Source organism: Phaenicophaeus curvirostris, chromosome 3, assembly GCF_032191515.1.
Source record: "Phaenicophaeus curvirostris isolate KB17595 chromosome 3, BPBGC_Pcur_1.0, whole genome shotgun sequence".
Classification (NCBI taxonomy): domain Eukaryota; kingdom Metazoa; phylum Chordata; class Aves; order Cuculiformes; family Cuculidae; genus Phaenicophaeus; species Phaenicophaeus curvirostris.
Genome location: NC_091394.1, coordinates 86431656 through 86457369, shown reverse-complemented (window position 1 = coordinate 86457369; position 25714 = coordinate 86431656). Strand labels below are relative to the sequence as shown.

General features: G+C 43.7%; 1 protein-coding gene across 3 annotated transcripts in view; it reads right to left on the bottom strand.

Annotated features, from left to right (window-relative positions):
* The window catches only part of ZHX2 (zinc fingers and homeoboxes 2), a 79018-nt gene that overhangs the window by 10700 nt on the left and 42604 nt on the right, over positions 1-25714 (bottom strand). The gene's annotated exons all lie outside the window — the stretch shown is intronic.

Genomic DNA, 25714 nt, shown 5'->3' with positions numbered 1-25714 from the left:
TTATAACCACCTCGCTGCTGTCCCTGAACCTGCTCCTCTTGCTTATGCATTGTTACAAGAGCTAGGAACGGTCACTGCAAAAGCAGCCGCCAACTTCTCAGTTTTGTTTGCAGCTGATGAATACTTTGCAGGTCTCTAGAACACATTTCTACTATTCTGCCCACCACAGATCACACCACTCCTGTAAATATGGAAACCCAAAATGATACGTTGTGGAGCAAGCAGCTTCAGTAGGGGATGAGAACAGGGATGGCAGCTTCCACATCCATGTATATAAAACCCAGTCTGAAGTAATTCTCCATGTACAAAACACTTCATACGTGACTTCTCCACAAATCATCTTTGCAGATACGGCTGTAACAAAACACAAGTTCTGAAATGCTGGACACACAGCACGACAGAGAGATCATCCAGAGATGCTATTTGTTATGTTGCAGATACCCCAATATAAAGGCATCAACACATCTGCACCTCCCAGCAGGTAGATGCTGCCCAGAGGCAGACTGGTGAAGCAATGAAGCACCTGGTTGACTATTAAGGGTGCATTTAAGCCCTGGGTGCTTCCCTGGGAAATGTGGCATCTTTGCTGAGCTCTGTGAAACAGGGATGGGCTGCCTGCAGGCTTACGGCTCTGCCTCAAGCATCTGCCTCACTCAGAAGAACGCCATTTTCCTCTAACATCTCCAATATTGTCGTCATCATTCTGCAAAGCATTAGCACATCTGAACCAAGAACAACCTTTTCTGTTCTGTTTTTCCCTTCTCCCTTTAAGAGTAAGCAAGCAGATGAACAGTGGAACAAATGATGCCTGCTTTTCTACACATTTTTGCTGAGTGACCTTTAGACTGGATTACACTGAATATTCTCTGTTTCCACATATTCCTTCAAAATTCCCCTTTATTTTCCCTCACAATCATCATCCTGCAGAGCATATTAGCTGTGATCTGGGGCTTGCTGTGTCCCACTGCAGATGGAATCAGAAGTTAAGAGACAAACAGACAACTGTCCAAACGTTCATCTTCCCGGCCACCCATTTTCAACAAAGCTTGCAGAAAATTAACTACTTTTGAAACTTCTTCCCTTGTACCCAATCTGGCTGAAATGGGCCAAAAGGTGAGAGAAGGGGACAGAGTGGCCTGTGCAAACCTAGCTGCTATGACATTGCCTTTCACAAACAATGGCAGAAAGGCACAAGGCAGGGCCCTGGGAGCGGGTGGCAGAGATGAGGATGGAACCACAGCTCCCAAGATGCTTCTGCACTACTCACTCTCCTTCCCAGGACAGACAGCTGCACCTAATGGTCTGCTCCTTTTCTGATGTATGACCTTCTGCAAAATTCATATGGCAACATCAGCAAAAGGAAGAAAAATCAAAAGACATCAAAGACAGAGCAAGGCTTATTTATATTTCACTGAATATCCTCCCCTCCAAGGAAGAAAGAGCTAAGAACAAAAAGATAAAGGAATGGGAGAGAAAGAATGGAGGGAAAAAAACCCATCTAGGTTACAACTTTGAATCAATCAAAGGTTTTTTAAAAGTCAGACTAAATGTTGTGAATTCCCCTGACTCTGGAAGCTCAGCGAGCTCTTGCTGCATTGAGTTGCTGTGCTGAGATCCCACCTCTCATGAAGACATAAGGGTCAGCCCCAAACAAGGATACGGAGGAAGGGACAAGGTCCTTCCAAAACATACATGAATAGGTGTTGGGATGAAAAGATCTGTCTGCTACAGCTCTACTAGAACTGTACAGACTGTAGCTTCTCTTCCATGTTCTATTCCACAGAGTGGTTTTCTACATGAATAATTGCTGGTTTGCTAACTCTACACTTCAATCAGTTTTTCTGCCACATGAGAATCATTATCCACTGTAGAAATCAAGCCTAAGTCAAATGCTTCTTTTTGGAGGTCAGAACAAAAACAACTGAATTCCAGTCCAAGATGTGCAGTTTGTGAGGATCAGGACCATCCTGAGACTTTGTCCCTTCAAGATGCATCCTGAAAAAGGGGAAGGAATTGAGGCCCAACATCTGCATGAGCAAGGAGAGATTATTGGTACCTCCAGGACATGGCCCCTCCAGGGCCTCAGTAAGGATGTCATTTGGGATAAACCAATACACATGCTAAGAGGACAGAACCCACCATAGTACAACTCCAGAGGTCGCACCACATACACTTGCAGAGGCCATGTCTTATTTACAGGCATTATAAAGAGCACTGAGAACATCTTAGAGCTTTCAAACATGAGATGCTCATTGGATTATCAAAGCCCCAGCACACAGCTTTAAATAAACAGTGCTGCTCCTGACAAAACTGCTAAATGATGCCACTTCAGCTCCTCCAGCTTGATTTTTGAGAAGATTGCTCCACTGGAGCTCAGCAGGCAAGGGTCACAAACCTGACCCCACAAACTTCTGGCTTTCACCTGCAGATGGCTGTTCCTCCAGCTAGTGACGACTCAGTTTTATGAGGGAGAGATGACACCCCTCAGCAACAGCCAAGGCTTAGCAACAAATGCATCACTATGGCTACTTGAGCTTCCTGAACTGTGACCACAGCACACGTGTCCTCTCGAGGGACAAAATTCACATCTGCTGCTCAATGAACAGGACAAAGTTATCCCTACAGATTGCCTGGTTCACACTTTGCTCTGTTATGGGCAGGACCATGGACAACTGATCTCCTTTCTGGCTGCTGCCATGCTGGGGTGGCCATAGGTGTGGGGTGAAGGGGTGCTGCCAGCAGCTCCCTGCAAGGATCCAGTCCCCCTGATGCAGGGAAGTATGGCAGCCCTCACTCCTCCAGCTCACTTACCATATCTCCTGCTTGTCTTGTCCTGCTGTGGGAGTCTAAGACAAATAAAACCAACTAATTGTTTGAGTTATTTTTTAAATGAGCAAACGCACAAAGCAGCAAAAGGCAACCAGGTGTAAAAAAAAAAGTGCTTGGCTCCAAGTGGACAGCTGCCATTGTGAACACAGTCAAAACCAAATCTTAGAGAGCCTGTGTGCAAGAACAAGAGCTTTTGATTTGCTTCGCTTCAGCAAAGCCATCCGGGATGACAGTGTACAGGTCATAAGCAACATGTTCTTTTAAACCTACGTCCCCAAAAGCATTTTGCAGCAGTTGCAAGAGAGGCCCTAGTCAGCTTTTGTTTAATTTCCAAAAATTGGTTAATTTGTTTAATTAATTAAGTAACCCAGTCACAGTTCTCTGATCTCTTAAACCCTTGTTAAAATGGCTCTGGAGCATCCAACGTGAGAACGAAATGGCAACTCATTTGATGACTGTTCACAACTGGAAATGCCAGATCTCCCCCCTGGTCGCCTGGCACCAGACTGGGGAAACTGTGGAGAACCACACAAGGAAAATAAACCATGCTTTTAGGCCCAGCTGGCACTGGAAAATGTTTGCCTGTGTAGCAATGCCACCTTCCAGCAGCGAAAGATAACTGTGCAGTTCAAGCAGAGGGATGGAAAAAAATAAATCAAAAAGCTTTCTCTTGCTGACCATTGAAATCTTTTCACTCCCATCTTTCCCTTGTGCACATAGCTGGTTTTATAACCCCCTCTCCCTAAGAGTGCAAATATTTGGGTAGAGACTGAACTCATTTTCTGCAGTGCTGTTCCCACACAGGCTACTCCAAGGTGGTGGCAGAGTGGGAATTTTCCATGGCAGCTGGGACACCGCCTAGTCACACAAAGCATTGGCCAAAACCCCGAAAGCCACTGCTGGGGCAACAGTAGGGCAGTGGAGACACAATGAGGGTGAGATGTTGCCTGTCTTTTCTCATGCCGCAAAACGTGAGTCTGAAAAAAGCTGTCCAAAGACAACCAAATTTGAAGGCATATCAAATTAAAAAGCAGGGAAAACATTAACTTTGGCAGAAAGATAAAGTGCACCAGAAATATCACCACTTCATGCTGCATCTTGCTTCCAGCCAAAGACTGGAATAAAGTGGCTGTTTCAGAGGCTGAAACAGGCTGAAGCCCCCACTCAGTGCAAATAAGGCTTTGCTTTTAACAGTTATACCTTGCTTTTTTTTTTTTCTTGTTTTCTTTTTTTTAAGAAAAAAAAAGAAAAAAAAGAACAAACCACGACCACCACCAAAAAACCCAGAAAGAAAACTACTTGAGTGACACTTGTGTGACCTGCCACTAAAAATCTTCATATTTTTCATCTCACTGCATCATCTGCCCTGTGCTAGCAGACCAGTTCCTAGCACCTGCCCTCACCTGAAAATGAACAGCAGGAAAAAAAGAACATCAGGAAGACAACTACCACGAGGATACCTGTAAATCAGCATACAAATACAGGGAGTTTCACTTTCAAGGGCCAGCTGACATTTAAAGAGGGTAGAAGCATTTTATTACTTTGATGCTCAGGAGCTCAGCATCCATGAATAGCATCCTCTCTGCTACATGGGAGAAGCAACAGCAAATTACGCCCTTGTAATTTAAAAATAAACAACGCTCCAGCCCCTCTAAAACCCTCTCCCATGTCTGAACATGATGTTTAATATCACAAAGGTACAAGTTACTCCTTAATGATTTCCCATTCCCCTTCCCCAGCTAGGGGGTGCACCAGGAGTAACACAAGGTGCACAGCACAGGACCAAAGAGAGCTCATTAGAAAGGACTTGTCAGACAAGTCTTTCAGTTTGTTGTTTTTTTTGGGGCAACTATCCCACTTTATCACACAGCAAGTGGACCTCAGCAGAACTCAATGTGGATGCCATGTTCTGCCCTCAGATCCCAGTCAGACCCTGATGCAACTGCTGTGCAAACATCACAGGCTGCTTTGAAAGCAGAGACACCACCTGCACCAATTTTTCCCTGAGCTGAAGAACTCTCCACTCCTTCCAGGACGTGTGACCAATCACATCGTGAGGTACCTCAGTGAGTCTGTTCATTTCTGGCTAGCTTCAACAATGGTCCTCTCCCTCCCATAACCTTCAAAGCTTGCGGGTCGGGTCCTTGGCTCCCCTGGGACTTGGAAGCATGCGTACCTGTGAGCATCTCTGCTTTTAACTCCAACCTGTGCGGCTGCCCAGAAGTCACAGCCATAGAGTTTAGAGCAGAGAAGAAATTAATTGATATTACTTGACAGCATCATACCCCCACAATGACCGTCTACGCTTCATCCATGAAGGCTGCAGCAACACAAACATACACAGCACAGAGCAGAGCTATCATCCTGCTCCAGAGCAGAGATGCTGAATTCACATTCATTAATGTGGTGGCTAATATTATTCTTCTACAAACCCATGAGATGAGAGGTGAGATACACATTTCACGGTGCAAAAAAAGAACATGCCCAGGGTGATGTTTTTCCTTCTTTACAACTGTTTTTAGCATGCAGCTGCTACAGTAATATCAAAAAGCACATCAGCTAGCACAGCGAAAAAACGCTGTTGCTCTTCACTGTGATAAAACCCTTAAAAACATTGCTTAATTATATGCAGGAGAATAAGAAGCAGCAAACCAGAGCAAATAATTCCTACATGATGGATTGGGACTGTAATGATTTACAAAAGAAAACCAGAGAAAGAAAGGCAGATTTTGTGAACCAGAGCAGAGCTTTCAAAACATCATTTAAGTCAGAGCAGCCTGGAGCACTGACACTTCTGCAGTTTTTTGTAAGCTGAATAAACCACAATTAATGGGGAGGTATACACATCGTGTTACAGCAATAATTTTTGCAGACATGTGAAAAAGTAAATTTGAAAGCGCTATACATTTTCAATTCACATATGTTGGTGTAGACATATCAAATTAGAAAAAAAAATAATTGCAGACATTTGTAGCAGGGTGCTGCGACCATGAATTTTTGCTTGTAGAGAAGCAGCAACTGATAGTTTTTCTGTCTTTTAAGGATCAGAGGCTCACACCTTTCAAACGAGATCAGAAAACCAAACTGCCTCCAGGACTCCTCACTCCTTGCAGCCACTCATCCCGTGAAACTGCATGCCAACATGCCTGTGAACAGAGGCAGAAGCAAACCCAGTGCATATCCTGCCTCTGCCTTGCACCCTTACAGCACAGCTACCAAGAGACTGTAAAAAGACATAGATAAAACAAAAAAGAGGGGTTTGGGATGAAAGAGTTTCACAAGACACCTACTATAGTAGAAAACCCTGAAGAACTGCATGCCTAAGCCAACCCTTGTGAAAATTGCCTCTTTACATTAACAGCTCACCTGCGATGTAACCACTGTAGAGATAAAGAAACTCATTCTGGAAAACACAGGTATTCTGCGAAAAAAACCTCTGTAGGCTTTATGAGAATAGATTGTGTCGGGTAGTACTATGCAACAGGCATATTTCAGAGTACACTGCTCATAGGCTCTTCTTTTGAACTAAAATGTTCTCATTCATGTTGCTGCAAAGCCAAAGACATGCAAAATATGGTCAGTTTTCTCTGCTGCGCGTTGTACCAATGCAAGCGGTCAAACCCTTTCCAGAAAGCATATGTTGAACACTGTGTGCTGTGAATTTTCTATTACAAGTACTCATCTGCAATCACTGTTTTGCAGTTTCTTTTTTAAATGCAGGCTTAAGTTTACTTGTTAAAATCTGGGTTAGGCCTGATTTTAGCTTTTTGCTCTCTGGATAAGTCACAGAACAATCTACTCTGGATGAAAAACATCACCTTACAGACTAATTTATGTCCTAAATCAATATTTATATTGTAGCATCAGTTACTTGTCCCATCCAAGACAGTGGCTTTAACATCAGGTCCAGACAGAGATGGTTCCTCTCTAGGACGACATGCACTGGAGTGGATGGGGCAGGACCAGGGCACCAAGTTGGGGACAAAACCCCAGTTTCCTTGCTTCCTGGCCACCACTTTACTCTTCAAAACCAGAAAACAAAACAAAAAATCCCAAACTTTGCACACAAAAACTGGCACAGTGGCAACACCGCACAAGAGCTGTAGCTCCCACTGGTTTCTGAAGTTAGAGCAGTCCAGGAGAAGCTCTTTTCCCTGTAGTGTGGGCTTCTGCCACAAGGTCCTGCTGAACACACTGCTTAGCTGGCAGCCCCCACTGGAGTCGCAAATGCTCAGGGACAGAAAGGGACCTCAAATCCCAGTGGCATATATGACTGTGCACACTTATAACCCAAACATATCAGTAGGTCCATACCTGAAGCCTCACATTCTACTTTGCGAAAGAAAAATATGAACTGATATCTCCCAAGCAAGAAGACACATGAACCATCCATGCAAGATATATCCAGATAAATCTGCAGATGTTCAACACCCACAGCAGGGCTGAACCTCTGTCTAATGCCCTCCATCAATAGCTTCCAGGGGCAGCAAGTTCTGAAGATCAGTCACATATCATGTCAAAATTATCTCCTGTAATCAGTGGTGTGTTTACTCCTAGGGTGTGTACTTGCATGTTCATTACAGAGAAATAAAGAGCAACAGATTTCTTAAGAGAAAAATAGAAACACTACAAAAACATTCACTCTAATTAGTTTAATTACTTGTCTGTGCCGCTAACTGAATCCTCATCATTGGACTGGATTAAAGTCACTAGATTTAAGTAATTTTTAATACTGAGTTATTATTCCAGCACCATGTGGTGGCAGGACAAGAGGCTGTCACAGACACGAAAGTTACCTGTAGACACTATCTTCAGCTACATGGGTAAAACCTGGACATATCCACCTTTGATTTTACATGGGGAAACATTAGTTCATTCTTTTTGAATATTCAGCTTCACTTCTTTTCAGGCATGCTTCTAAGGATTGAATTCTACTAGGAAGGGAGGGCTGTTAAAACAAACACACTCTGCTTAAGAAACTTTTTAGTAATCACTTCTCACTTGTTAAGATCAAACATCTTAATACCGTCTGGTCCCTCTTCTCATTTGTGTCATCACTGCAGTAAAATGGCATCCAGGCAGGGTATAGCAGTATATATTTCCTTTATTACTATGCATTTCATATATTATTATATATTTTCTGCCTTCAGATCTATTGTTATTATAGGGATGCTATCAGTTAAATGCCTCCAAAGCAGGAAGATGGGCTACGACAGAATCAAGACATTTGATTTCTTTATTCCATGTGCTTACAAAATTTAAGGAACAGTACAGAAGTGTTCCTGCTTTAGTACTTCTCACACTGCCTCTCTCCTTTGTTGAATTTTTTCTGCTCTGGGAACCACAGTGTCATTTTTGACACTAGACCATTAACTTTTTCAAGTAAAACTATCAAGGCTCTCAAGAACACTTCTGCAAGTGAACTGCAAAGGGGAAAACAAACTAAGAATTACATGTGCATTTTGTGTGTTTCTCTTGTATGGATGCAGAGCAGAAATAACTTCAAACTTTCTGGAAAAAAACCCACCAACTTTAACTTCTCAAGAAGTACCCTCTAAAGCCCTGCACCTCTAGGCTCATCACAGTACAAAACAGAGAGGAAACTATCCAGAGAACTTGGTGGAGGAGAAGGAGCAAAGGCTGAGGCCAGGATATGATTTGGCGACTACTTTTTAGAGGGAAAGAGAAAACAAAAGAAATCTGTGTCACCAGGATGTCATGTCTGAGAAGAACAGGCAACGTGTGCAAACTTACGGGATGCCTAGCTAACTATTTGCCCAATATGGGAACCAGCCTTTGCATCAGCCTCATCCAATACAACAGTAGCACTGAAAGTGTCTACAGACGTCCCAAAGGAGAGGAAAGAGCTCAATACTTAACACAAAACATTAGTAACTTGTGTGTGTCTTAGAGCTGCACACTTCCCCCTTTTGACTCATTCATGATGTGTTAGAGAAATGCAGATGGTTCGTGATTTATAAAGCTGATGAGTCACGGTACCTCTTTCCCTTCCCCTCCCAAGGGCTTTTCTGTGTATCTTCATGTTTCCAAAGAGCAGTACAGATAAGAGGATAATAAAACACTACAAGCAGACTAGCGTAACATCTCCTTCCCATAGGATGGCTTCAGCCATGCCCCCCAAACGCTGCTATTCTTCTCTCCTGCCCTGGTTTCCCTCTCCACTTGTCTATGCTCCAGTGAACTCAACGGCTATTGCTTCAAGCCATCCAGACTGACACTGCTTATGCACTTTCATCCTTTGCACCACTGAGAAAAGCTTCAGTACGCAATAATTTTCCCCTTTAAAACACTAGGTCTGGCTTATAATTGTAACACCTAAAAATACTCACTTCCTAAATAGAAAAAGTCTTGAGCTATGGTGCCAGGCGCTATTGAAGGAAGCAGCATCTTGGAGCCCACCACACTGAATACTTGCACAGTGATGCAACAGAAACATTCCACTTTGACATTTCCAGAAGCAGGAATTACATCACACCTCCTTCAAAACCGAATGACTCCTGAAAACTGCCAGACAGATTTTCACAGGATGTGAACTCTCAGGGTCCTTCAAACTCAACCACAGAATAGTGAACAAATCTGATGTCCAAGGTGCTTCAGGACAGCTTCAATTTTAAACATATGAACAGTCAACCGTTGGCCTAACTTACATGGTTCAATACGCTAATGAACTGAGGAAACAAACCTCAGGCATCCCATGTCAAAATGCCACATTTCTGTCTGGGAGTGCAAACAGACCCCCATGCACATACCACTGCTGGCTTGGAGGGAGCACACTGCAGACACCCATGCTGCCTCTGCCCCTAGGCAGGCTGGGTCTCCTGCTCACTAGCCAAATTTAGGTGAATGACCTTAAATTGCTGTCAGATGGTGTACATGCGTTTCCCAATCTGAATCTCTATTTAGGAAACTCCTGTGATACATATGAACGCCTGCACTGCTGGGAAAATAAAACTCTTCCCTGAAACCTGACAGATTCCTTCTCAATCACATGGCTGCTGCACACTCTCCCAACTGAGATAGAGACAAAAATCAGGTATATAGGTCAGCAGAGCACATCTCTGCTGTCTCAGCATGTAGGGAATGTGGCTGCTGCTGGTTAAGAGGAATGAGGTGCTCAGAAGAGTACCTGCCTACGCCATGCTCTACTTTGCTCTGATCTCCTCGGCTCCCTCTTGCCCTGGTGACACGCAGATTTGGTTTTGCTGAGGGGCTCTGCAAGTATCTTGTTGTAAGTAACATTCACTCTCCTCTTGTCGCATTTTACATTAAACTTCATTGTGCTCAATTGCCTAAAAGAAAGACCCTGAAAAACATAGTTTTTGGAGGCTTTTCTTCTCTAAATATAATGACATGACTTCCACCAACTACATAAACCAGATATCTTTTCCGGATTCTTTCCCCTAACGTAGGAGTCTGCCTTAGGTCGTTAATGACCTGTGTCGATCAGACGATACCACTGGCCTAGTATTCAGAGCCTTTACAGCTTTTAAGACACCTATCCTCACAGCAGGTCTGTGAATGAAGGCACTACTATTATCTCCATTACTCAGATGGGCAATTAGGGCATGAAGAGAACCACAGAGAGGCTTTGTGAAATAGCCAAGTCAATTTACAGCTTGCTGCCACCAAAAGGGATGGGATAGCGACAGTGCAAAAATCATGCCTTACCCCACGGTCTTCAGCAGAGACGGAAACTGCATCCAGGTTTTCTACAGGCTCCAGTAAATTCAGGTTACCCTGCTGCCTCACAAGTTGGAAATATTTAACAGTCCCTGCAAAAGGAGCTGGTACTCTTAGATTAGGCCCCAGCAAGCAAGCACCAAAGTCAGAAAACCACCACAGCTTTCACCAGCAGGCTCACGGGAAGAAGCAAAATTCTGAAGATCAAAGGTCTGAACTATCTGCCTGCCCTCAGAAATCACTCATCAGGCCAAGTGAGCAGAAGAGCTTGTCTCCTGATGATGTTGCCAAACCTCCCTCTGCACTCACACAAGCTAAAAGTTACCTTCCTCTGCAGCTGCAGCAAAACACATCACTAAAAAAGCCACCAGCTCCTTCTGGTCTTTCTTTGCTTGAATGCTACAGTTCAAGTTCTTCCCCCTTTCCGTTTTTTTTTTTTTTTTCCTAAATTCTGGAAAAATCCATTACTTTAGGGAGGTTTGCCATGTGATGAAGACGTCATGACAACCCCATTCCATCCAAAGCCTGTGGGCACCTTCAATATATTTGTTCTCTTCTCTCTCTGGCTCTGGAGGCCCTGGAAGAGTTGACCCACATCTCTTTCAGTCAAGGGTGTGTTTTTTTTCCTGCTGTTGGCAACACAAACCAAGTGTTCCTAGAGTGCATCACTTCATCAGTTATCCCTTCATTATACCTTCACCAGTTCCTCTGTCAGCTCTGAGGTCAGTTACTGAAAAAGTAACCCTCAGAAAGATGCTTAGCTACTCTTTTTTCCATCATCCTAATCAGATGCTTTGCCTGTTCAAGTTGTTTTATTACATCTGCTTTACTTCATCTCCTGCAATACCCACTTGGATCACCTCTGCACATAATTTTGCCCTTATTGGCTTCAAATTTTATCTCAGCACTTTGTTTTCAAAGTGTATTTAATTATCTCTCCTTCTCTTACTAAGCACCCAAACCTCATACCCACACACACCACTTAGCTTTAGTATAGTCCTATAAACTGTGCGACAAAGGACCTACCAAACGTTCAGCAAAAAAGGCAAAGAGACAATAAACAAAGTCCAGAAAGATCCTTCGAAACATCTGCATGCTTTCCCTTCACTGCAGGTCACAAAAAACTTCCTCCAGTCCACTGGCCATTCAGGGCAAAAGCCATCAAACAATTAATCATCAGAAACCAGAAGCCAGTTGAAGCATCACTGATGTTCCAGGTGTCTACACCATCTGAAGCCTGAAATTAATAGCTTTTTGGAGCTGAAGTTGCTAATGAAGTAACACTGTTCTGATTTCTTCTTTAGTCCAACAAACCTGTTTTTAATCAAGTATTTATCCTCCTTAGGAAAATCACAGCTTTACAGAGAGTTTTTAAATTTAAAAAATGAAATAAGGAAAGGATGTTAGAAAGCCTTTCAAAACTGCTTGTTTACGGGGGAAAGGTCTGTCTTGCTATGTGGTATGCTGAGATTTCAAGTGGGTGTGTACAATTTACTAAGTGTTTCTACACGTGTCTATTTGGCAAAAAAAAATGCATTTTGCCCCTAAGGATCACGGGACGGAATAAGCTTCCTCTTCCTGCAGCACCCATCGCTGCTGCGATTTGTCACTGGGCAGAGCCACTGCCCTCTATGCAGAGTAACAGCTCTGCTGCTGGGAGAATTTGGCACAGCCACAAAGGACCTTTGTTCGCACCAGAAATTGGGCACACAATGCAATCCTTCCCCCTTGTCACACAGTTGGGTTTCCATAGCTGGGTTAGAAACACTCCCCAATGACTGCAAGCCACAAACCCAAACACCATCCACCCTCCTAAACACGAGATCCCTCTTCCCACATCAAGTACTACAGGGCAGAGGAAATATAGGAGAGCAGTTGTTGCATTTGGGGCATTCATTCCTTCAAATTCTAACCTGACTTGCAGCACAGATGGGTGTGAGGGACTGCCAGAGCTCTGCCTTCAGTGTCTTTGCAGGACTTTTGCTATGTGGATACTACAAGACCACTTGAATATAAGGCATCCCAACTTCCAGGTATAGTCTTGTCCTCAACAGACCAGAAACTTGGTAGATAAAACTGATCTAACAACATGCAGTTCCCTTCATGCCACATTTCCCCATTTGTATTTAGTCTCCCAATCTGTGTGTGTATATAAATACATAAAATACACACACATAGAGAACACAGCAGCTCTTGGGCACTGCTCTGAATCCAGCCTGTTCCCATCTTTCCCTCAACTTGCCCTTGTGATGAGGGTCCTCAGGCCAGGATAAGAGTTGCCAGCACACAGGTGCTCCAGGAGAGGACGCCAAAAGTGGGGGTCAGGGGACAGAGGGTGGCACCCCCGACATGATGCTGCTGGAAAATCGTAGGATTTAGCAGGATGTGAAGACTTCTGCATTTTCATTTCAGCCAAGAATTATAAAGAGGAGATGATTACTGGATCATTCACAAGTTATTTAATCTCCCAGTTCAAAGGTAACAGTGCTTCTTCTGGAAATATGCAGTGGAAGAGAGTGAAAAGCACCTCTAGAAGGAAATAAAGTTTTGTAAGATCTAATTATGTATTAAAAACCCCCTCACACATTCATAAATATGATCAGACACGCACAATCCATGCCTTTGCATACTTCTGACACGAAGGACACATTTTGTGTCTTCAGCTTCTCATTTTAAACATCACAGGACACAGAACAAACCAGTTCTTACTTCCAAAACCGAGTTTGATCTGGACCATCTAAAGCTTGGATGCTTTGGCACCCTCCTGGAACGTCCTTTAGGCTTCCAAACCACAAAAGGACCATGCTTCACCCAGACAGATCATTACTATGCTGAAGAATATCTTGCTAAGGAAAACAACAACAAAAAAAGAATTAGCAAAACCTCCCATTCATTTACTTATTACTAGTGGAAGTGTTTGCCATCTGAACACCTTAAAAATGTGACAAAGTACGCTTGGCAGTCAGCTCCTCCCATCTCCTTCCACCGGTTTTAATCCAGGAGCATTCACTATTCCCCTGAGGCTATTTCATAGCGCATAACAATGATGCTTGAGCAATACTTGAGAAATGCAGAAAAGGAGGAGAACTGCTCCTTAAAACAGTTTCTCACTGAAGGATATTTGTCTAAATCTTTTTTTTTTTTTCTTTTTCTTTTCCCCTCTTTAAACTGGGCTGCTTCTCCTTCCATTTTGGGTGAGGAGGAATCTCACTTGAAAAAGCAAAGCCTGTTTTTTACACATGAAAAACGTCTCCCGAGGAGAACACATCTTCATTTTCTCTCATGAGGTCAATTGATTATTGAATGTTGCCTTTTGGTATGTCAGAAATCTATCACTGTGCAATTATGCTCCATTAGAAAGTATCTGAAGAAATTATTTTTGAAGAGTTTCTTATATATAATTGACTCCCCCACCAAAACCAAAAAAATGGAATAGCTACTCTCCAAAAAGATTACATCCAAACAAGTGAAAAACAATCCTGCAAAAAAGCCACAGCAAGGCAGGAGCACAAAACCAGAAGTCAACCCAAAAGGTGGCCACTCTCACCCCTATCTAGGTCAACAGAAAGAAAGCAAGACCCAAGCTTAAGTTTTGTAACATTTCATAAGCCTCATTAGTTCATGTTTGGGTTTTTTTTCCCTTATTTCATGATTCATATTCCCTTCCCAACTCATCTCCCCCTCCTGGTTTAAACTCCAAACCTCTGCTGATCTTGTGGATTATTTTCTTGTGATTTTTTTTTTCCGCAAAAGGACAATGGGAAGGTGGAAGTAAAGCATTAACCTCTTTCTACCTGTACTTGTGAACTGCACGTGCTCCGGCTCGCCCTATTTGCCAACACAGTTGGTGAGCTCTGCAGAGGCAAACTGTTACAGAAGCATTAAATCACCCTGTTTCCAAAAAAAATCCCATCATTTGGGCAGCCTGTGCTGCCTCTCCAGCCAAATGGATCTGGAAATCCTGCAAAGCCCAGAGTGTAACCACCACAGAGAGGCGTTTGGGAATGACTCATGAAATGTTAGTGTCAGGAGCCCCAAAATTTGAAATCCACCGTATGATGTGGGTTCAGAAATAACCTCCACTCAGCCCATGTACTCTCAGAGCCAAGTTTTAACAAGTTTGGAGACCCATCTCCTCCGGCACAGTACATTAACAACCTGTAACATTACATGCCAGGGCTGCAGAGTGCAAGAGGCACAGAAACAGCCAGAACCATGTCAGCAGCAGTGTTCCCTGGGCGTACACCTGCTCCCACCTGCACCAGGAAACCCTTTTCCTTCCCCCTCTCTCCTCTGCACTGCAAAACAGGCTCCAACTAACCAGCCATCAAAATCCAGCATGACACTAATTTCAGTATTTGTTTGTCAAAACACATGTGCACTCCTTCCAAGGGAAGGGAAGGAAGAAAAAAAAAAAAAGATCCTTAATGATATTATTTTCAGAGCCACTGATTTTGTGACCAGCTTGCATTAATTTAGTTTTATAATGTTTGTGAAAATTTCTCTCTCAAAACGAAACAACCACCAAACACCCCATCATGAACTCAGTGCAATGTGGCAGCTCTTTCCATGGCAACCCACCAGCACTGAGCTTGCCTTGCTGCATGGACTTTGCTGCATGATGCGGGAGGACAGGGAAAGATCCAGCTGAAAAGCTCCAGCTGCCAACTCCAGCCTGGCAATCCTGCCATGGCAGGGACCGAGGACTTTGGGGAAAGGCAAAGGTTCTACAGGCACACTGCTGTCTTGCCTCCAACTGTTAACCAGCTGCTCAGTCATTTACAGGTTGGTTGGTTTGCTTGCTTTGTAAAGCACAGTCAACGTATTTTGTTTCCCAGACAGCATGGAAAATTACCTCTCTAGTCCCCAGATCATTCTCCGCACCAGACGGGAACGGAATTAAGGCAACCGGGCTATTCTCTGGTGGTATCCACATACAACAACAGGATGCTTACTGGAGAATATCTCCTTTCAAAGGGTAGAGAGAAGCCTGTGTTGCTCCCAGCACTGGCAGGACAACCGTGCTAGGCTCACTACTACTCCAGGCAGCCTAGCTGGTGTGGAGGGCAGGGAGGGTGCTTGCGAGCTATTTTGCTGCCTCTGATAGCCACCGCTGGATGTTACACCTGATATTCTGCTAGGATGAATCTACAGCACCAATTAAAAACAGGCTATGCTCTCAAGCTTGTCTTTGCAACTGCAAGTTTTCTCCCAAAGCACCCCTCCACCATGCTCTTCAATGAATACTTCAGAAATTCAGCATCCCCAGACTTGTGGGAGGTAAGACCTCCAGGCACATCTAGTTTTTGGCTATTCTTCAACCTAGCCATGTAGCCAAAAGCTTTGTGTACTACTTGGGATCTGAAGCTGACATACAAGCCCACTCCCAAGGATTTCCCCCTGCCCTTCCTTCCCAGCAGCATTTCCTCCCTGTCTTATCACCTGCAAGAACCTGCCTTAAGCACTCTGATTACCCAGACAGGAGCAGTCCAGGGTTATTTCTCCTGGGGCTTTATGTGAAAGTTAAGTCACTCAACAGCTTCTGAAGTTTAGGAAAAAAACACATCCAACAGCAAGAGCTGATGCTATTATTTGAAGTCACCCGATCCCAAAATACAAATAAGTGGGGAAGGGGAGAGACAAAAGACTCATGAATAAGTTTGGGAATGGGAGAGACCTGTAAGCACATCTTGGAGAAGCATCCATCAGCGGTTACCTCTCTCAAATGTAGCCTGGGCTTCAGACATCTTTCCTGACAAAGGCATTGTCAAAACACATACTTATGTGAAAGGCTTCAGCTCCAGCAGATCAGCTGCCTTCAACTGGGGAAATGTTTGCTTATGAACATTTCCAGAAGCAACTCCTGTCTCAAGACTCTTGTGATACTCAGGGAACTAGATCGATACTTACTGCACGCTCTACACCTGAAAAAGGAATCCAAGAATCAAAAACTAATTCTTGCATTACTTTCACCTTTTCTCCCCAAAGTTGTTCTTCTCTATCTCATGGAGGTGATCTGTTTTTCCTTCAATGGCTTTTGACTTCTTCACTGAAATGTTTAGGGGGTGAAAGGAAGCTGGGGCAGAAGAAATCAGACAAACTGCTCACACAGCTCCTGATTTGTGTGGCCTTTAGAAATGCTCCTGAAAGGCAGTCTCCATGAAGAAGGGCTGCTTCTGGCTTGGGGAGGAATCTGGCCCGGTGCGACCCAATGCACTCAATTCCCCTGGTATCTCCTGTGGTTGCACAACGGTAAATTAAAGGGTAAAAATCAGAGTGGAGAGAGAGGGAATAAACAAGAGACCCTTAAAATGCCACCCTGCTCATGCAGATCACGGGCCTTGTGCTCTCCTTTTGAAAAAACTATTTTCTAAAGCAAATTTAATCCTGTGCACAGTACTGCAAGAAGAGGAATGGCAGCCAAGGAGCGTGAAAAGGCTGCAGAACTTGTAATGGAAAATATTCACTAAGTAACTGAACAGTCCTCTTGTAACACTTATTAAAATAAAGCAAATATGATGAAACATTATCCAATTGCACACACTTGAAAAATTGGATCCAGCTGCTGAAATCAGCTCCTAAACCCTCCTCTCCAAATACTGTTGTTTTACATCAGTTAACTGCATTCAAATCACCCCCCTGCAAGAAGGGATGGGAGAGACAAGACAGGATGGGCCATCTCGTGTTTGATTTATCTTCAGAGCAAGGCCAGTGTCTAAATATTCACTGGTCTCTTTTGTCACTTGCCAAGGTTCAAAACCAGCATCTCTAGCTGTTTCCTAATGATGAAAGGTGGCACTAAATAAAAGAGTTCAAGGGCAATGTCTGCGGGACTTGGTTTTAGCTCTTGCGTTCACAAGTGAGAAAAGCAGCCTTAACATTAGGTCTAGGAAAGCAAGTTAAAAAAAAGGGTCGCTCTCTCTTCTCATCATTTGTTTCTAACTCTGTATCTCATTCTTTCAAAACTGAATTCAAACAAGAATAGACAGATTTTACTCCTTTTGTGGAATAAATCAGCCTAACTGCTGAGGTCAGTATTTTCAGATGAATGCATAAAAGCAGAAGACCCAGCTGAGGAAATTCAGTGCTCTCTGATTCATCCTTTTGAAAAGATGAAGAACAGCCACCCTGGCATGTCAAGTTAGTTCCTTTGAAGGCAGCACAATGTCGTGTTGGTATCAGATGGCAGTAGCTGAAGGAAAAAAGAAACCCCTTTCCAGGCTGCCCTGAGATATCTTTCCAGGGCTTCAAATGCTGAACAGTGGGGATAGCCACTGTGGTCCATCAAGCCAGCAGTGAACTGAAGTGATGTGAAAAGCATCCTTCCCTATACACTTCTTGGCATGGTGGCTCAGTACCACTGCTTGCCCCAGGTCTCCTGGCCCTGATATGTAGGGAGAGATGGGGGCAAAGAAGTGGGAGGAGAACCACAAATTATTTAACCCACTGAAAGGGGCTTGGGATGGGATCCATACCTCATGTTTCAGAGGAATCAAAGCACTGCCTGATGCTTGCAAACCAAAAACACCAGCACCACTCCCAGAACCACACAGCAAAACCCCACCCAAATCATGCTATGAGAGAAGGAGCGAGGAAAAAAGTGCAATGACATTTTATTCAGTGTTAGTGGAAAAAAAATAAATTAAAAAAAAGTCTTTCCTCCTTGGACAACCCCGTTTCAAGATACAGACACATACACACAAGATGTATATCAAGCTATAAAACAAAAGCACACACCTTCACTTTTTCTCACCATTTCCTTAGGGTGCAAATAGTACCAGGAAAGAAACACCTTTGAACCCAACCCTCTGTTTGCTTCCGGTCCTGAATGACTCAAAAGAAGGGCTGTCTGAAGATGCTCAGTAGTGGGTCAATCTTTCCCAGCAGGTAGGAGAGCTATAAATCAATTGCTTTAAAATAAAGAAACAACAAAAACCCCTGAGGCTTACTGGGAAGAAGTAAAATTGGGAGGAAAAAAAAGGTAAAGATGAAAAGCACCTGTAATCTCTTTAATGCAGCACTGAAGTTCTTCTGAAGAGAACACACAGAAATGAGAAGAAAAGGAAAGAAAGGAAAAGAAGAAAGAAGCCCATTGACACCAGCTATAGATATATTTCTTTTAATGGGCATTAGGTCAGCAGGGCATTTTCCATCTGCCCCACTTAAACCAGAGCTTTGATGATGTTACATGTGTGAATTTAATACAGCATTTATCCTGGTGGGACTGAAAGTTGATTTTGTGTGTGTGCGCATGCACGGATGATAGTGTAGTGTTTTCAGGAGGGGAAAAAGGGAAGAAAGACGATTTGTAGGCAGACAATGAAAACAGCAGGTGTTGGGTTGCACCTCAACTATTTTTTTGGGTTGCTGACAAGGGAAGTGGGAGAGAAAAGAACAGGGAACAAGGGGTACAAAGGCTTGGAGAGAAGCGGAAGAGGAGAAAAAATAACAAACAGCTTTGCCCTCAGCCTCCTACAGTCCTCCTAAATTCAGCTCAGATGGTCAAGAAGCTAGCCTTGCTGCTGAATCCCACCCAGCAGAGGCCACCTCCCCTCTGCCAGCAAAGCCCTGGAGCTCCATGCTTTCCTCCCCCAGTGAAATGCAGAGGAGCTGCAATGTCTGCTTACTCCTGGCCAATTTTTAGTCCAAGCTACAGCCATGCCCATCTCAACTCAGCACACTGGCCAAGGTAACGATAAAACACTTTTTTTGGCTCCATTTTTGCCTAGTGATTTGTATCTACACATAGATGAAGGTGCCCCAGGCTTCCTCCTTCAAAAAGACTAGAAAAAAGGAAAGATCAGATCTACATTCTGCCGTTCTTTCAAATTCCATAGTGCTTTTCCAACCTAATTCAATAACGACTGTGTAAACAGACTAGAGTATGTAGGAGTTCCCAGCGAATTAGCTGCTTGACTAATGCAGTGGGAGTTAAAAGATTAGCTAGAATTGAAGTTAACATTAAAAAGACAGACTAAGGACAGACTGAGCAGGTCTGAAAGTAGCTTTCAGAAAACCATACCCTACAACCTTAGCAATCTTTTAAGTTTAATTGCCATAGTTTTAGGACATGTTACTATAATTAGACTAGATTATACTTTCTCTTAAGGTGTAAAAGATTCCTGGAGAACACCACCATTTGTGCCAACGCCAATTTGCTATGCGCTTAACTGCATGCAATGCACTTAACTACATGCAATGCCTTTTAGTTGGACATACCCTATAAACCTGAAAGAAGTCCAGATAATCTTTTTCTGCCCATTTTATTACATACAGCAGTGTTATCACCCAAAATAGTCACTGTTTCAGGGAACCTGAAGACTTGAAGAACAGTTGGCAGACATGAAGAACAAAGTAGAAGACATCCATATCTTTACATGGAACCTCCACCACTGGCAGTTCAGGTGTAGCAATGCTACAGATGGATGGTACACAGATTCAATTTGCCCTGAGACAAGTGAAGCTGGAGTAGGAAAACAATACTCAAGACCCGACAAGAAGCTCAGAACAGCCAAAGAAGAACTTTGCTGTAAGAACAGCCAAAGGGTTAATGATTTCCAGCAGTTTTAATTTACAAGGGGCAAGACAGAAATGGGGATACATTTTCAAATTTAATTTTACATTCCCTAAGGATTATATTCCAGGAAATTACTCTGTTATGTGAATATTGTTACTGCATGACATTTTGGTCCCATTATCTCAGACACTTTTTGGCATGTATGTCAGACGTGATTCACCATATGTTTAATGACATGCAACACACTGGTTCAAATATATCCTACTAATACAACACGCCAAGAGAACGATATTTTCTTATGCTTCAAGTTACATCTTAACTCAGAAACGCCTCAGTTAGTCTTACAGTCCTCATCCAATTTTAAGATCTCCCATGTAGATTTATGGAGCTTTAAAAAACAAAAGAACCCCCACTGAGACAGATAAAACTGATTTTCATAAATTTGAGAGAGGCAGGATACTATTTAACTGTTAGGACTAGAAATGTCCCAGTCAATAATTTCTCCAGCATATTAATGTAAAGTGGTTTCTCTGTATGATTACTAGGTAGGATCTTTAGAATAAGAAGGTTTTCCCAAATCAATAGTTTTTCCCCCAATCATGACTTCAGTGCTATGAAACCAAACAACCCCCAGTCCTTATTCCAAAGAGTTTATACACTATTTCCCTGCTCAAAAGGGAGTTAGGAGGATTACCAACTGTAAATTGCTTAGAGGGTTAAAAAAAAAAAAAAGTGCTAAATATTGCTGTCTCCAGGAGTCAACACATACTTTTCAAAACTCTCTAACCATTTATATTATGATAAATATAGCAATTTTGAGCAATAAGCTAGATGCTCTGCCATCGGTGTTCCTTGTTGTTCCCGAACCACTAAGTGTTACTGTCCCTGACAATAGCCCCTTGCAGGCAAATCTGTTTTTAGGTTAAGCTGAACAAGTTTCAGCTCATGCAGCCAAACAAGTTTTGTTCTATCTCATCAGTCCAACAAAGGCAAAGAGCCAAGTGTGCTTCTGCCCTGCAGAGGGTAAAGAGTAAGTGGTGCCCACCAGAACTACATCAACCTTTGCGAAGAAGGGACCACCCTCCTTAATTTCCTATGAAACATGGCTTACTTCAAGTTAACTGCTGTTGTGCTGAAGGTGCACAAAGTGATCTGGGATCTATCTTCTGCCAAAGAGGGTCTCTGATAAGGAACAGCAGAGGAACAGCATCACACCCAGTAATCCACATGGGAAAGGATGCACAGCATAGCTAGATCTACACATACTGCCAGCCTATCAGTCACCTTTTTGACCAAATAAGAAAAATATCCACCAAATTCATGCACAGGAATGCAAAGTTATTATCACCCTCACTCCCAGCTTTAAATAGTCTGGCATAAAATACATTCTTTGTATAGCAGCCCCAGACTAAATTTCAGATGTGTCTAGTACACGTATCTCCAAGCGACTTAATGGGACCCCCAGGAGTCCACTGTCCTAGAAAAAGAATGGAAGTTCTACGCATTTTATATAAGTGCCTGACACAGCACTGGCACTTAAACCCCAGCAAATATGCCAGCTATGACGTTACTTGGGTCTGCGCTGCCATCCTAGCCAAGGCTCCCACCAGCGGGAAGAGCGAAGGGCAATGCCAAGATACACACCAAGGTCTTTATGTAATGCCCTGGCTACTTCTGCTGAAGCAAATGGGACAGCTGGCTCCTTCATTAAAATAGACAGATGCTATCTAAAACCAAAATCTAAACTCTTTGAATGTCAGTGTTTCCTGGGAGGTGACAGAGGACTATTTCTCCTTTTGGAGATCTTGGGACTGAGTGCTGGAGCAACAGCAGAGGCACAGAGCAGTGCTGGACAGTGCCAGCAAGACTAAACCTGCTAGAACCTCCTGAAAAGCAAGTTGAATTGATTGATAACAACCCATGGGACTACACAAAAGAGGGTGCTGGACAGTCATGACAATGACATAAAATGTGAGCATATTATAGCATCCAACGCACCCCCAACCCTTCATCTGAGTGGGCACTATGCCATGACTAGGAGAGGCCACAGACACACACTGCGGGCAGCAAGAACAGATACATTTTGATATCATGATTTACTTCTAAATTCTGGGGTTTGAAAGCAGCACAAAAGGAGCACGTTTAAAGGAGGCTTTCAATAGCCAGCAGGTGGTCGGTGTGGCATCACCTCTGTGCTCAGAGTGTTGGGAAGCGGTCTTGAAAAGGGACTCTGCAATTTTCCAGCAGCTGTCCTGCTATCCATGCCATATATCGCTTTGAGCTCATTGCGTTGATGTTCCCGCTGTTAAGTTTACAGGCATGTGTTTCAGGCAGCTGGGAAAGAGGACACGACACCTGAAGCTAGTGCTCCATCTCACCGACAAAGCCCAGAGCACAGTAAGAACAGTGAGGTTTTTAGGAGGAGAAGCAACATTTTTTGACACATATCCATGACTGTGATAGATCTGACGGACATTGCTGTGTATTCCCTGGGGGACAAGCAAAACTTTGCAGAAATCTGGTATCAGAAACAGGTACTCAGGGTCTGCAGTTTGCAGGGGTAACTTACCAACTAAATCTACTAGTTGTGTGGTGGTTTTATTTGTGTGTGGGGTTTTTTTTGTTTGTTTGGGGAGGGGTGGTGGTGGTTCATTGTTTTTTAAATATTTGCTAAGCAGAAAGCCATGGGCAAGGGCAGCAATGCCAGAGGTGCAGAGAGGTGCATGAGGCAGGTACAGAGCCAAGCCTCCACAAGTCTGAAGCAAACCAATGGCTCCACTGCCCTGTAAGTGCTGCACTACACAGCACTCCTAGCCTGGGGGTGCTACTCCGAGCCACTCTTGTGGAGCCTACAAACTCTCCACCCTTATAAATGACATTTTGCATGTTTATCCCTTTCATAATCAGCTTATGAAACTCTCAAAAGCACCCATTCTCAGCCTGAGTTTGCTACTTGTTTTGCTATTCAAATGCTCTTTTGGTGTCACCAGCTCCTCTACAAAAAACAAGAGCAGCTAAACCACTAAGTGCTCCCTTCCTTGTTGTCATCATGGCAGCTGTTTGGAGGCTTAAGGACACACTGGAGCTGTTCTCTACTGGTAAGAGCAACTTGCACCATCATCCCCTCGTGCCTGTACGTGCCAGCACCGTGGCCACATGCCTCACCCCCTGGCATGGAAACCCAAACCCCAGCATGCCATGTCTGTTTCTTACACTCAAACCCCATTTACTGGGATCCCCAAAGGTGATAAACATTGTGAAAATCTCTGGCACCTTTACATCACTTTTGACACAGAGGGGGTACCTCAAATGTGACTGCCACCTCCAGTGGTCAGGGCTGGTGTGAGGCTAATGTACACAGTTAGGAATTCATCCAAATGACACAATGACTTGTCTGGAAAGAGATGCTCAGAGTATCTCATGACACGCTCGAAACACACCCTTCAGGTTTTCACAGCAAAGCAAGGTGATTTTGGAACTTGTCTTATAAAAAGCAGCACAATTTCTATAGTAACAGACTCAAACTTATTGCCGCAAGAGGCAGCACAAAATGTTACACTACTGCATAAGTTTCTTTCCTTTTGGTAGCACGCACCAAAGGCAATATGTTTATAACAGAGCAACCCCTGTTATGCGTGTGCTCCCCCTCAGCCCCAGAGGCACATAAGGGCTGCTTCTCACAAGTGCTTTCTTCAAATGCCTTGGGAGTATTTTTAGAGCAGCTGATCCTGGTTCATTGAAGTCCTCCAAAATTTTGTTACAAGATAAAAGAAGAAAGCTGCTCTTTCCCTGCACTCCTTCAGTATGAGAGGGATGGCCTGTCCATAGCCACTCAGCAGTCTCTTCTACTTAAGAGAAAACTATCAGAAAGATCACAGCAGGACAGGGATCCACTGAATGCTTTACAGAGCTAAAAAAAATGGCAGTTCTTTATATTTCTACAGTATATAATAATTAATATATAATCATTATTTATGATTATTAAATAGAAAAAATATAAATACATTTACATATAATATTTATGACAAATAATAACAACAAATGTAAGACCATTGCCCATCCTGCTGGAGTAAGTCTCCTGTAGTAGATCTTGAGCACCACGCTCACTTCTCCCCCTTCCAACACATACTCATGGCAGCATCTGAAACCTAGCCACCCCAAGCACTGCATGGTTTGATTCACACGTAGCAAGCCTGGCTGGATTTCAGAGCATGGCAAATGCAGTTACAGTCTGGTTTGAGGCGTGCAAGCAGAAGACCATGCTTGGAGAAGTGCAGACAGGAAACATGCCAGATTGTTTATACCCGAGTCATGACTAAAGTTGACAGTGAAAACCGAGACAACTCAGAGACCACTACTGTGCTCAATGCATATATGATCCTCTACCCTAACTCTACGAACAGCAAAAGTGCAACTAAGCACACATTACCCAGGCAAATATCACAGTTGCACTGCATGAAACTATTCATGATGCAAAGCACGTGATGTTTCCCCCCAGTTGCATTTGCTGGGTTAGGAGACAGAAGCATCTTCTCCAATACATGAGCAGACTTGCAGGTTCAAGTGCTCCTGCTTTCAGGATATCAACCTCCTTGATTTCCAACAGACATCCTAGTGAGCGAGCAGCAGAACAACCTACAACACTACCAAAAACTACTGACAACAGCAGAAAATAAAAGGAAAGGTCTGGGACAGGTGGAGATGGGAAGCTCCAGGAAAGTTCATTGTAATTTTTGTCACTTCCCATCTCTCTCCTTTCAACTCACTCAATTCCCTATTCCACCCCTTGATGTTCTCGCTCACCAGGCAGACATGAAAAGGCATTTTAAATCAACTGGGGCCAGTGAAGAGGAAAGCAAGCAAAGCCTGGATTGGCTTTAAGAATAGATGCATTGGATTTGCATAGCAAGGGTTTTGGTAGCAGGGGGTGCAACAGGGGCAGTTTCTGGTAAAGGCTGCCAGAAGGTTGCTGGAGGCTGGCTACAGGGCAGATCTGCTTCTGGCCAAGGCCAAGGCAATCAATGGTGGTAACAACTTTGTGATAATATGTTAAGAAAGGAGAAAAAACAGCGGGGGGGGCAGCAGTTGTGGAGAGAAGCGGGGAGGCCAGTGCCTCCTCCTGCAGCTGGCCTGCCAGGGCTTGGTGGACTGGTTGCACCAGTACAGCCCATCAGCAGATGGAGAGAGAAGCAAGATGTGGAAGCAACAGCACTGCAGATACCAGATGTGAGGAAAACGGCACCGCAGAGAACTGTCCCCCACTGGGGGGACCCCATACTGGAGCAGAAGAAGAGTGTGAGAAGTCCTCCAGCTGAGGAGAAAGAAGTGGCAGAGACAACATGTGAAGAACTGACTGCAACCCCCATTCTTCATCCCTCTGTGCTGCTGTGGGGGGAGGAGGTAAAGAATATTGGGAATAAAAGTTAGACCTGGGAAGAAAGGAGGGGTGGGGGAAAGGTGTTCTTTCTGGGATTTCATTTTATTTTTTCTGTACTGTGCTCTAGTTTGATTGGCAATAAATTAGACTGATGTTTTTTCCCCAACTAGAGTCTGTTTTGCCTGCGACAGTAATCAGTGAAAGATCCCTCCTTGTCACTATCTCAACCCACAAGCTTTACCTTTGTTTCTTCAAATTCTCCTCCTTGGAAGGGGGAAAAATGAGTGAGT